This window comes from Carassius auratus, chromosome 15 (assembly GCF_003368295.1).
Source record: "Carassius auratus strain Wakin chromosome 15, ASM336829v1, whole genome shotgun sequence".
NCBI classification, from domain to species: Eukaryota; Metazoa; Chordata; class Actinopteri; order Cypriniformes; family Cyprinidae; genus Carassius; species Carassius auratus.
Window position 1 is genome coordinate 4,184,434 of NC_039257.1, and position 13,675 is coordinate 4,198,108.

The 13,675-nt window shown below is 34.8% G+C and overlaps 1 long non-coding RNA gene across 2 annotated transcripts; it reads right to left on the reverse strand.

Annotated features, from left to right (window-relative positions):
• Positions 1–5,401: 5,401 nt before the first annotated feature.
• LOC113114789 (uncharacterized) lies at positions 5,402–13,065 on the reverse strand. Of its 2 annotated transcripts, none has more exons than XR_003293784.1 (7): positions 8,570–13,065; positions 8,361–8,408; positions 6,427–6,522; positions 6,216–6,344; positions 5,989–6,109; positions 5,769–5,828; positions 5,402–5,588 (listed from the first exon to the last, which is right to left on the reverse strand). It is a non-coding gene; the product is annotated as an uncharacterized LOC113114789 (long non-coding RNA). The 2 variants fall into 2 exon arrangements; XR_003293783.1 differs by having other exon boundaries at positions 5,403–5,588; positions 8,361–8,471.
• Positions 13,066–13,675: the final 610 nt, after the last annotated feature.

A 13,675-nucleotide genomic window follows, 5' to 3' on the forward strand; every position in this document is an offset into this window, starting at 1 on the left:
CCCACAGCTCAACCACCTGAGCCCAACTTCAGTCTACTCATCACCTTGCCTTTAACTGAGTTTGTAGAAGGCACCGCAGCCAGACCGATATACACAACACAGACCGGAAGTTAACTTAGGTCCAGGCGCGTGCGCCCGATGAAACCGTCTATATGAATTATGAGACCCCTATCAAATCAATATTCCATCTAGCTAGTAGTAATATATGTTAAAAAACACGGTCGCCTTTCGTTAAAAATTATAATTACGTTATACTATGATATCGAACAAGTTAGAGAAATGCATTTGAAGCTACTTTATTCAGCTAGATGTAGAACACATGTAGATTTACATGAGAGCTAGTCCGTCTGCGTTTCTTGTCTGCGTTTTACACAAGAAATCATCGTTTAACAAAATATACGGATAGATACAGTTACGTTAGCTGAATGGGTGCATACCTGTTTATCAGAATGCAAGCGAGTTCGGCATCTCTCTGTAGTTTCAGCTTGTCACGAAGCTCTCTCTATCTTGGAAATGCAACTCCAATATTTACCGTGTCTTGTTGCTTCTCTTGTCCCAAAACCATCTCGCGTCATTTATTTCACCCGTGCGTTTGTGCTTCACAGAACGTGCAGGCAAAGCATAATCATGATCCATAACAAAGTTATTGATTGAGGTTTAAATATAAATATAAACAATATAAATATAAAATATAATAGTCTCGATAAAGGCAACTACTTTTTCTTCTTCGTCTCATCTTTGTTTCTGTTCGCCTTTGTATTTGGCAGTTCCGCAGGAAGTTAGATAAACTAGAGGGGTCAAAGTTTATATGACGCCATAGACGGGCGACAAAACGGAAATAAAGAAACGTGCCGTGTCTTCTAATTAAACTATAATTTTCTCCGGATTTGAAAGTTCGTGGAAACTGTCGGGATGATGCAAGTACACAACTAAAAAATATATATATAACATACATATAGTGATTTCTGCTATTTTTAAAGCAGAAAAATTACATATTGCGCCTTTAAATACACGAGAAATACACGTTAAAAATCAGTTTGAACGGGTCAATGTCATTGGCTGCTGAGGACTTGGGTCAAACCACTTCTGTGAGCTTAGAGGGGTGTACCATTCACAGACAGGCAACCATCATTTAACATGCTATCGATCAACTTATTCAGCCTTATTTGGTCTTTTTTTTTTGTATAGCCTGTAGAATTAATTTATTTATTTAAATTGCAGTTTTATGAAATATTTAATATACACAAAATGTGTATGTGCCATACACAAAAATACCAACTCATAACTCCACGAATATAGCAAGGAGAGTCAAAAGTTATAGTCTGATTCTACTGTGACGATCCAAGGGGCTGTAGTATTTTATTTTGTCCAGCAGGTGTCTCGGGGTAACACTTTGAGTCTTTAGGTTAAGTGCTGTGATGCAGGTGTGGAAAATTGATTGTGATTTACCATGCTGCCTATAAGATGCTGGCTTTCTTACCCTCTGGAGGGAAGGAGATTGGGGCTTGGTCTCTGCTGGTCTTGCCGTTTGGTGGTCAGGTGGACTCTCATGCGCTCCAGTCGAAGGCTTGATGTTGTGTTTTTGTATCTTTATATTTTTTGTTTTACCTCAATGTAGCTGTTGTCTGTTTGTCAATATCTGTTTTCTGATTAAAATACATATTTGTGCAATTTTGATTATGTTGTATGGACTCTCCATTCATGTTGCTACTCCTTTGTCCAAGGGGTTGGATCAAAATATAAAGATACAAAAACACATCAAGCCTTGGACTGGAGAGCGTGAGAAAGTCCGCCTGACCACCAAACAGCAAGACCAGCAGAGACCATAGCAACAGCTATGAAATACTTTTCTTATTGTTGACGCACTAATGCAGTGTGATTTTCAGTATTCCCTTTAAGCTCACCTTAAAACACGAAATCTTTACAAATTACAGTGTAAAACCACAGACCAGCAATAAACTGTCAATTTATATTATGGATTTAACAATTTCAAGTCAGCCTGTGAAGAAATATTCGCGTAGCACAGTCTTCTACTGTACAGCTTGTGACGTCTTTCTGAGTTCGGTAAAACTGGCAAGATATTCACATATTCGACTTTTCCGGATCAATAACTCGCGAGCAAAACGTTTTTGGTACACGAATTATGCCTCTTTTTACTCGTAGTGATGTAATAAACGAGCTACAAGCGAGTTTGCCTGAAAACAAGCTTTCCTCCGCTCTGTACAAAATACGCTGATCTCAATGCGCTGGCGTCTGAGCGACAAGTCCTAAGGGACCGTCTGCAAAGTGCGAAACGTGAAAAAGGTTACTAATAAAATACTCAATAACTTCACAGTAACACACTGTAGTGTCACCAAATTCAGTTCACACATCACTGCTCTCCTGCTGCTTATACTACAATGTTGGTTTTAAATATAGTTGCTTTTGCACAATTTTTATAATTTTTTTTATTATGAAAACGTTAATAACGTTACTGTAATACACTGTACTTTCACCAAATTCAGTTCACACATCACTGCTCTCCTACTGGTTATACTATAACACTTATATTGAAAATAGTTGCTTTTGCACAATTTTTATGATTTTTTTGTTATGAAAAACAGTTAATAACTTTACTGTAACACACTGTACTTTCACCAAATTCAGTTCATACATCACTGGTCTCCTGCTGGTTATTCTACAACAATCATTTTGAAATTAAATGATGTTGCACATTTTGTATTATGAAAAATAGTTAATAACTTCACCGTTATAGAACATAATAGTTAATAACTTTAATTTAACACACTGTACTTTCACCAAATTCAGTTCAAACATCACTGCTCTCCTGCTGGTTATACTACAACTTTCATTTAGAAAGTAATTGCAACATTTTTTTTAATTTTTATTATGAAGAATAGTTAATGAATTCACCATTATTGGACATAATAGTGAATAACTTTAATGTAACACACTGTACATTCATCAAAATCAGATCACACATCACTGCTGTCCTGCTGGTTTTACTACAACACTCACATTGAAAATAATTGCTTTGGCACATTTTTTATTATTTTTTATTATGAAAAATAGTTAATAACTTTACTGTTACAAACTGTACTTTCACCAAATTCAGTTCACACATCACTGCTCTCCTGCTGGTTATACTAAAACTTTCATTTTGAAAGTAATTGCTTTGGCACATTTTTAGAATTTTTATTATGAAAAATAGTTAATGAATTCACCATTATTGGACATAATAGTTAATAACTTTAATATAACACACGGTACTTCCACCAAATGCAGTTCACAAATCACTGCTTTCCTGCTGGTTATACTACAACTTTCATTTTGAATGTAATTGCTTTACAAATTTTTTATGATTTTTTTATTATTAAAATTTGTTAAAAACTTCACCATTTTTGAAAATAATAGTTCATAACTTTACTGTAAAAGAGTGTACTTCCACCAAATTCAGTTCACACATCAATGCTCTACTGCTGGTTATACTACAACTTTGATTTTAAAAGTAATTGCTTTGGCTCATTTGTTATGATTTTTTATTAAGAAAAACTGCTAATAACTTTACTGTAACACACTGTTTTTCAACCAAATTCAGTTCACATATCATCTCTCTACTGCTGGTTATACTACAACTTTCATTTTGAAAGTAATTGCTTTGGCACAGTTTTTATATTTTTTTATTTGGAAAAATAGTTAATAACTTCACCATTATTGAACATAACAGTTAATAACTTTACTGTAACACACTGTACTTTCACCAAATTCAGTTCACACATCACTGCTCTCCTGCTGGTTATTCTACAACACTCATTTTGAAATTAATTGATGTTGCACATTTTTTATTATGAAAAAAGTTAATAACTTCACCGTTATAGAGCAAAATAGTTAATAAGTTTACTGTGACACACTGTACTTTCAACAAATCACTGCTCTCCTGCTGGTTATATTACAACTTTCATTTTGAAAGAAATTGCTTTGGCACATTCTTTAGAATTTTTATTATGAAAAATAGTTAATGAATTCACTATTATTGGACATAATAGCTAATAACTTTAATGTAACACACTGTACATTCATCAAATTCAGTTCACAAATCACTGCTTTCCTGCTGGTTATACTACAACTTTCGTTTGGAATGTAATTGCTTTTGCAAATTTTTAATGATTTTTTATTATTAAAAATAGTTACACTTCACCGTTATTGAACATAATAGTTAATAAGTTTACTGTAACACACTGTACTTCCACCAAATTCAGTTCACACATCACTGCACTCCTGCAGGTTATACTAACATCGATTTAAAAAAAAAGTTGCTTTTGCACATTTTTTAAAGATTTTTTTCTTATTAAAAATACTTAACGTCACCGTTATTGAACATAATAGTTAATAACTTCACTGTAACACAATGTATTTTCACCAAATTCAGTTTACACATCACTGCTCTCTGGCACAAAACACTTTGCAAAAATTTTATTCTTTTTCAAATTAAAAATGTCCAGTAACTTCACTGTAACACATTGCACTTTCAGGAAATACTGTTCTCACATCACTGTTGGTTAGGTTCTCTCCTGCTGGTTAGGTTGACAAAATGTGCTTTTGCATAATTTATATGGTATAAAAAATATATAAGGATTTCACAGTTGTATTAACTCTGTTTTATTAATGTCACTAGTCCCACTTTATATTAGGTGGCCTTAACTACTATGTACTTACATCAAAAAATAAGTACAATGTACTTATTGTGTTCATACTGTATTGTAAAACACTTTTGCTGCTGTTGAGGTGGGATAGGGGTAAGGTTAGGGAGAGGGATGGAGGTATGGGTAAGTTTAAGGGTGGGTTAAGGTGTAAAGTATGGGTCAACAGTGTAATTATAAATGTAATCACAGAAATTAAATACTGATGTAATTACATGTCATTTTTTTAAATATAAGTACAATGTAAAAACATGTACACAATATGTACATTGTACTAAATTATTAATTAAAATGTAAGTACATAGTAGTTAAGGCCACTTAATATAAAGTGGGTCCATGTCACTGTTATACACTTTAATACTTTCAACTTCATTTAACACACACATGAAGCCTTGCTGGTTTAAGTACAACCTTTTGCACTTTGACACTTTTACAGAGATCAACAAGAGATAATAGTAATGAGAATCACACTGCCCTAGAGCTTCTCTATTTGGCTTTCGCACAACACACAAAAAAAAAGTGAAGTGAAATTCAGCCAAGTATGCTGAATTTGTGCTCTGCATTTAACCCATCCGAAATGCACACACACACACTGTGAGCACACACCCGGAGCAGTGGGCAGCCATTTATGCTGCGGCGCCTGGGGAGCAGTTGGGGGTTCAATGTCTTGCTCAAGGGCACCTAAGTCGTGGTATTGAAGGTGGAGAGAGAGCCGTTCATGCAATCCCCCCACCCACAATTCCGTCCGGCCCGAGACTAGAACTCACAACCCTTCGATTGGGAGTCCAACCCTCTAACCATTAGGCCACGACTTCCCTTTGGTATTTGTGTTTCTGTCATTCCAAGGCACTGTGTGTGGAACCATCTTGCACATGTTCCACACTGAATCTGTATGGGGATGATTGTTATTTATATTAATGAAGGGTTACGTTTAGGAATCCTTTATTGCATAGAATAATTCATTACTTTAAAGCTATCCCTAGAATTTCACTCCAGATGTTTTACAGAATATCCACTAGACTGTTTTAAACATTTTATTTTTTAAAACATTTAAACAATAAATCTCACCCAAACAGCATCCACTGGTTTTGGCAAGTCCTCTTTTCCACAGTAGGAACAGAAATCTTCCTTTGAAATTGAAAACAAAAATATACACAAATAAATAACACATAAATTAGTAAAATAAAATGTTTGCATTAATGTAAAAAAAAAAAAAATAGATGTGTATGTGCATACATTACTGTTAGGTATGTAAGAAGTACTCCATATAAATAAATTACAATGATACCTGATCCATTTAGAATTTCCTCAGCCATGTCTCTTCTTAGATTTTGTACAGATTGTTTTGATGGGTCAATGTCAAACATTTCTGGAATGTTCGGTAATTCCATCACCGTCATCTTGGCCATCTGTATGGATGGAATAAGTACACAAGAATTTACACTGTCTTACACAGTAAAAATACATGTTATGGCATCTATCATAATGTTAACAATGCTGCATATGTAGATTTACCTGCATCACAAAGACTCCACAACTGGTACAATCTTTTTGGAAGGTGTGGGTTATTTTTCCGGGTTGCCACTTGATGTTAACCCAGTCTTTCTTTGACAGTCTATTACGACGCAATACTTGAAATACTGTCTAAAAGACAAAATTAAAATGTTTATTTTTATTTTTCTTATTTATAACTGTCCTTTATTTCCCAAAATCTGTCTTACATTACCCAAATTTGTAGCCAGCCTGTTTGGAGTCCTCAACTTCATTTGAACCTTGCATGGGGTCAACCACAAAAAATGTGGTTTGAAAGGGCATGAAGATACTGTTACAAAAAAAACCCACATGTCATTGTAGCATTCCTTCAGCTTATATATATATATACACACACACACACACACACATTTCAATATGAGGGTTGTAGTATAACCAGCAGGAGAGCAGTGATGTGTGAACTGAATTTGGTGAAAGTACAGTGTGTTACAGTAAAGTTATTAACTATTATGTTAAAAAACGGTGAAGTTATTAACTATTTTTCATTAAAAAAAAATCATAAAAAATGTGCCAAAGCAATTACTTTCAAAATGAAAGCTGTAGTATCACCAGCAGGAGAGCAGTGATGTGTGAACTGAATTTGATGGAAGTACAGTGTGTTACAGTAAAGTTATTAACTATTATGTCCAATAATGATGAATTCATTAACTTTTTTTTTTCATAATAAAAATTAAAAAAAAAAAAAATGTACCAAAGCAATTACATTCAAAATGAAAGTTGTAGTATAACCAGCAGGAAAGCAGTGATGTGTGAACTGAATTTGGTGGAAGTAGAGTGTGTTACAGTAAAGTTATTAACTGTTATGTTCAATAATGGTGATGTTTTTAACTATTTTTCATAATAAAAAAATCATAAAAAATGTGCCAAAGCAATTACTTTCAAAATGAAAGTTGTAGTATAACCAGCAGGAGAGCAGTGATGTGTGAACTGAATTTGGTTAATATACAGTGTGTTACAGTAAAGTTATTAACTATTATGTTCTATAATGGTGAAGTTATTAACTATTTTTCATAATAAAAAATGCAACATCAATTAATTTAAAAATGAGTGTTGTAGAATAACCAGCAGGAGAGCAGTGATGTGTGAACTGAATTTGGTGAAAGTACAGTGTGTTACAGTAAAATTATTAACTGTTTTTCATAATTAAAAAAAATCATAAATGGTGCAAAAGCAACTATTTTCAATATAAGTGTTGTAGTATAACCAGTAGGAGAGCAGTGATGTGTGAACTGAATTTGGTGAAAGTACAGTGTGTTACAGTAACGTTATTAACGTTTTCATAATAAAAAAAAAAAATATTGTGCAAAAGCAACTATTTTTAAAACCAGCATTGTAGTATAACCAGCAGGAGAGCAGTGATGTGTGAACTGAATTTGGTGACACTACAGTGTGTTACTGTGAAGTTATTGAGTATTTTATTAGTAACCTTTTTCGCGTTTCGCACTTTGCAGACGGTCCCTTAGGACTTGTCTCTCAGACGCCAGCGCATTGAGATCAACGTATTTTGTACAGAGCGGAGGAAAGCTTGTTTTCAGGCAAACTCGCTTGTAGCTCGTTTATTACATCACTACGAGTAAAAAGAGGCATAATTCGTGTACCAAAAACGTTTTGCTCGCGAGTTATTGATCCGGAAAAGTCGAATCTGTGAATATCTTGCCAGTCAGAGAATAGGAATTTTGGGTTTTCATGAGCTGTATGCCAAAATCATCAGTATTAAAACAATAAAAGACCTGAAATATTTCAGTTGGTGTGCAATGAATCTAAAATATATGAAAGTTTAATTTTTATCATTACATTATGGAAAATAATGAACTTTATCACAATATGCTAATTGTTTTGAGAAGGACCTGTATGTTATAGACTTTTCATTAAGCCCCTAAAGAATCATATCAATTTAAATCAAATGGGCATCCGATGACCCCTTTAACAATTGGGCAAAATGGCAACTTTAAAGCATATCCCAGATGTTTATTAATTAGTCAGTCACATTTATTAAGCGTTGCACAGAAACATAAAATAGAAAAATAAATCAAAATCATCAAATTCAATCATTCAAAATGCAATATTTTGAGGCAGACAATAGGTGGTGAAAGAAATGCCCAAATGTACCTTTTTGAAGATGTTTTCAGCTTGATAGGAGGTCATTTTTCCAGGTCCCTTGTGGTGATGGTGGAATCAAATGAAGTAGGAGACAAATTTATGCAATATTGCTTTCCTATTCTAAATAACAGATATGACAACTTCAGGAAAAAATGCACGAACACATAATATAGATAATGCAAGAATATAAATAATCTTATTTTGAAATATAATCTAACCTTATACATCGATTTCATCCTCCTTTACAGCTGATTCCGAGATCAGTAGGGTCCTTTAAGGTCTTGATAGAAGCTAGGAACTTGGCTTCTTGATGAAAAAAAAATAATGATGTCAATGATATCTTTTTTAAGGAACCATTCTGCTAAGTTGATTGTGAAGTCACACAGTGGCTCTGTTCACACCTAGCATTAACACACATCTTGGGTGATGCACAAGTCAACAGACACAAGATGCATATGGCCATATTCTTTTATTACATGGTTATTTAAAAAATTCAATTTTTTACTCACCCAAGACTTTTGTTATCTCTGAAACACAATTGAAGATATTTGCATAAAATATAAGATTTCTGTCCCTTGAATGACCATCCACCATTTTGAGATTTTAAAAATATCATACAGAGATCTAATCTATAGAGAACTAATCCATACGTACCATGTGGTTTATTAAAAATTTTGTGTTTTTCTGTTTATATTCCCTGTTTAATTTTTAAATGTGAGAAGAAGAAAAAAAAATCTGTTCATTGTATAAAGCGATCAAGTCTCTTCAGAAAATGTGGACTAAATCTTTCAATGCATTTGGATTAGTTTTTTTGATCTCTTTATGAACTTCTTGAAGTGTCAAAGTCTTAGCTGTGTAGACTGTCGATGGAAGGACAGAAAACTTTGTTTTCATTTAAAATATCTTAATTGGTTTTTTGAAAATTAAATTTGCAGGTTTGGAATGACAGAGAGTGAGTGTCAGTCCTGTGTTTTCTTCCCCTCACATGCTCCATGACCCAGTTTCACTATCATTTTGATTGTTTATTGATTTCAGGTGTTCCTCATTGTGTACTCCAGTCCCCAAGTTTAGCCTAGAGAGGCTCCAGTCCCTGAGTCCAGCCCAAGGAGGACTCCACTTCCCAAGTATTTTTTAAGGGGGGGGGGGGGGGGGGGTTATAAGGCTCCATGCCAAGGCCAATATCCCACATTATCAAGTTAAAATTGGTAAAAGGGTATTGGTAACGGTGGATGGAGAGTTCTCGACCAGTGAATGTGATGATATGCTCAGATTCTTTCTCAGTATTACCAAGTCTGATTAGTGGGAGATGCTCAAGACAAGATATTCTGTATTAAATTCTGTTTAAGTATATACAGGGTAAATACATTAGGAAGTAAGATATGTTTCCTGTGGATTCCAGCACATGTGGGCGTAGATGGAAATGAGGAAGTGGATCATCTAGCAAAGGAGGCGCTGAAATTATCTTCTATATAATGTAATATTCCACATTGTAATGAAGAAGTTAAGGCGTAACAGCTATAAAATGCAATTGGCAAGTACAAAGAAATGAGGAGGAAAAAGGAAGACATCTTTATCAGATTCAAAATAAAATTGGTGGTGAAAGAGAAAGTTGTGACAGTTGAAGAGAAAACACAATCATTACCAGGCTTCGACTTGGGTATACAGTTCTTAATTATTCCCTGTATAAAATAAACAAACATGAGTCTGGGAATTGCAAACTGTAGAGCATGTATCAATATATTGCACTTATCAAAATGAAAGGATAATCCTGGTGGAAGAGTTAAAAGAAAAGTGTATATTAAATATTACACTTAAAAAACAGCTGAATAATGGATTGGAAGGTTGAAGAGCATATAAAGCATTAATGAAATATTTAAGAGAGGTGCATCTGTTTAATAGGATTTAGAAACCAATTTATTAATAGGTTGTTTTTTTTTTTTTGTCAGATTAGTCTTTCTTCTTTTTCCATTAATGAATCACACTCCAGCTCAGTAGGGTGAATGCACCTTTTCGTTTGTTTGCCAAACACCATAAAAAGCCAGAAGAAGAAGAGAAAAGGAGAGCCGACAACTTATTGTGGACGAACCAGCAAAGAGCGTCTCTGTGTCTTATCCTGTGTGTTCTGTTTTTTTTCTCTCTCTCTCTCTCTCTCTTTCTTGTCAGTTGTTGTCCCTAATTGGTTGATAAGCTTGTCTCAACTGTTACGTTACATTAAGTGAGTGAATAAATATTCTTGAACAGTTACATCACACTCATTCTTGTTTATGTTACATAATCTGTCTCTTTTTTCTGAACCATTTAATGAGAGGTTGTAACATAAAACGGGGGCTCGTCCTGATAATTGGATTGCATTGTAGGGATGAAGTAAGTAAACGCTTTGGTTAGTCAGAGTAACCTGACCATGTTTAGTGGGGACTTTCCATCAGATTACTGTTTTTTTGTTTTGAGTTTTTTGTTTTATTTTTGGATGTACTCCAGGGAAGAGATTTATCTCTTAACTGTTAATCCTCTGAACACTAGGAAGGTTGTAGCTAGTATTGTGAGTAGGAAGTTAAGTCTGAGATGTGCTTGTTTGATTCTTATGTAAACGCAGCAGTAAGTAATGGCAACGTTTGAGATGAAAAACTTTATTAAGCAACCAAGTTTTGAAAAAATTGACAACTATCCAAAGGATGATTTGATCATTTTTGCTCAGCATTATGAGATACTTGTTTCTAGAGGATTACTTAAAAAGGTGGTAAAGGCTTGTTTGCTGGCTGGTCTTATTGAAAAAGGGGGGTTACCTGATGCTGAATTAACAGAACAGGAGGAACCATCAGCTGCTGTTATAGAGTCTCTAGTAGGTCCTGTTGCTCCATTAGATGCTCGCAAGGTAAGGTCATCATTGTCTATGCCAAAATTTTAGCCTTTGTTACTTTCTACTGATATATCCATTACCTCCTACGAAAAAGCTCAAGCACAAAGAGATGAGTTTCAACATCAATTGGATAAACATCATATCGAGGCAGATACTAGAATTTGGTTATGACAGTTGGAATTACAGGTAAAACAAGAAGAGACCAGGTTAGAAAGTAGTTCATATGTAGATCCTATTGGTCATGTGAACTCTGTTGCTGTTTCTACTGATTTCTGTAATAATCCTGTGTCCACGTCGATGTCTGTATCGAATGATTCTCCGTTAGCAGTGCCATTTAATGTGGCAAATAATATTTCCTTAGTGCCGCCTTTTCGAGAGAAAGTGGTTGAAGCATACTTTCAGGCTTTTGAGCATAGCTATGGCTTTAAAATGTGTAAGCTCACTGGGAAAGCTTAGGAAGTGTGTGCTTCACTATCTTTGGAGGAGAGCATTTAAAATGAGGCAGTAAAGTATGCAAGCATACGAGTTGGTGCCGGAGCACTATAGACAATGTTTTTGAGTAACTAAAAAATCCGCTTCTGAAACATTTGTTGAATTTGCTTGGGAAAAGTGTGTATTATTTGACAGATGGATTAGAGCATTCAAGGTTAGTGATTATAATTCTTTGCACAGACTTTTACTTATTGATTTTTTTATTGAGTTTATAAACTGTTCCAGAATTATTTGAACAAACAAAAAGTGACTACTGTGCAACAGGCTGCTATTTTGCAGATGAATACACCTTGATGCATAAAACTGTGTTTGTTAGACACCAGTCGGAACCAGAAAAGAAAATGTTATGTAAGTAAAGTCTTCAGGGTTGAAATTCAGGAGACAATGCAGTTACTGTCATAAAGTAGGACACACTACGGCTGACTGCTATAGTCTGAAGAGAAAACAAACACGACAGGATGTGGTAAGTCAGTCTTGAGCAGTGGTATTGCTTAAAACCATGTCTAGCTGTCTAACTCCAACTTTCTCTGATCTGGCCGATGATACTGAGGACTGTTTCAAACCTTTCGTGTTTGAGGGTTTTGTTTCTTTGATGGGCAAGGTTGATGATCAGCATTTTGTGAAGATATTGCATAATACATCGATGTGACACATTCATACATGTGAAATATTTAAAGGTCACGGCATAGAATCTTTCAAATATGTCAGAGAGTTTTACACACGGGTCTGTTGTTGTGGCGACATTTCCATGCCTCGAAACATGACGATGAACGAAACAAAACGAAAACTGTGATTGGTTGTTGGACATGTCGGTCAATGAAAGCTGCCATGAATACCAGACCTTCAGCCTGAAGATCTGGTTACACAAGACTTCATCTGCCTTAATATTCTCTTAAAGTTTCCATGTTCCCTTACAAATAATAACCATAATTTTACTACTACTACAAAAAAAAATGGTTCTTGTAGCAATGGAAATGAACCATGGCTTTGATACTTCAAATTACTTCAAATAATAATTTACTAAGTATTCAGATAATATTTTTGTGGTAATAAAAACAGATCTAAGCGAACAACCTTGCCATAAAATGCATTATAAAAAACAATTAGGCAATAAAGATTGGTTAACTGATTCCATAAAACTTTTAAAATACATAATTTAATACAAAATTAACAATTTATGTACATTACATAGGCTATTATTACAAATACCTGCAAAGGGTGCCAAAGGCCTGATAATTGCTGTTGTAACAGGATGATCAAATCCTTGTTTAATATTGACCAAACATTTAATTAAAGGGGGGGTGAAATGCTATTTCATGCATACTGAGTTTTTTACACTGTTAAAGAGTTGGATTCCCATGCTAAACATGGACAAAGTTTCCAAAATTAAGTTGTACGCTTGAAGGAGTATTTTTGTTCCAAAAAAACCTCTTCCGGTTTGTCACAAGTTTCGGAAAGTTTTTTTCGAGTATGGCTCTGTGTGACGTTAGATGGAGCGGAATTTCCTTATATGGGTCCTAAGTGCAGAGCGCGCGCTCGAGTATAGCAGAGCAGAGAGAGGCTGTGCACAGCCTGATCAGAGCGAGAGCGTCGCGAAAAGTCACAAAAGAAGTGTGTTTTTGGTTGCCAGGGCAAGACAACCCTGCACAGATTACCAAAAGAGAAACAGCATTAAGGGACCAGTGGATGGAGTTTATTTTTACAGAGCATCAACGGAGTTGTGCAAGTATTTTTGTTTGTTCCCTGCATTTCGGATTGCACATCGTTTATTTCTTAAGGATAATGCAGTCCCAACGGAAAAGGGTCAGGATTGTGTGTTGGAACCACATGCGGTGAGTAAAACTGCTTCAAATATCTCTGTGTTGTTAACTTAGCTATCAGCTCATAAGCACATCAAGTAAACAACATGCGATGTTGTCATCAAACTGCACTTTCCACATGTACAGCTTAAAAAAAAAGAAGAAGAAAAAAAAGA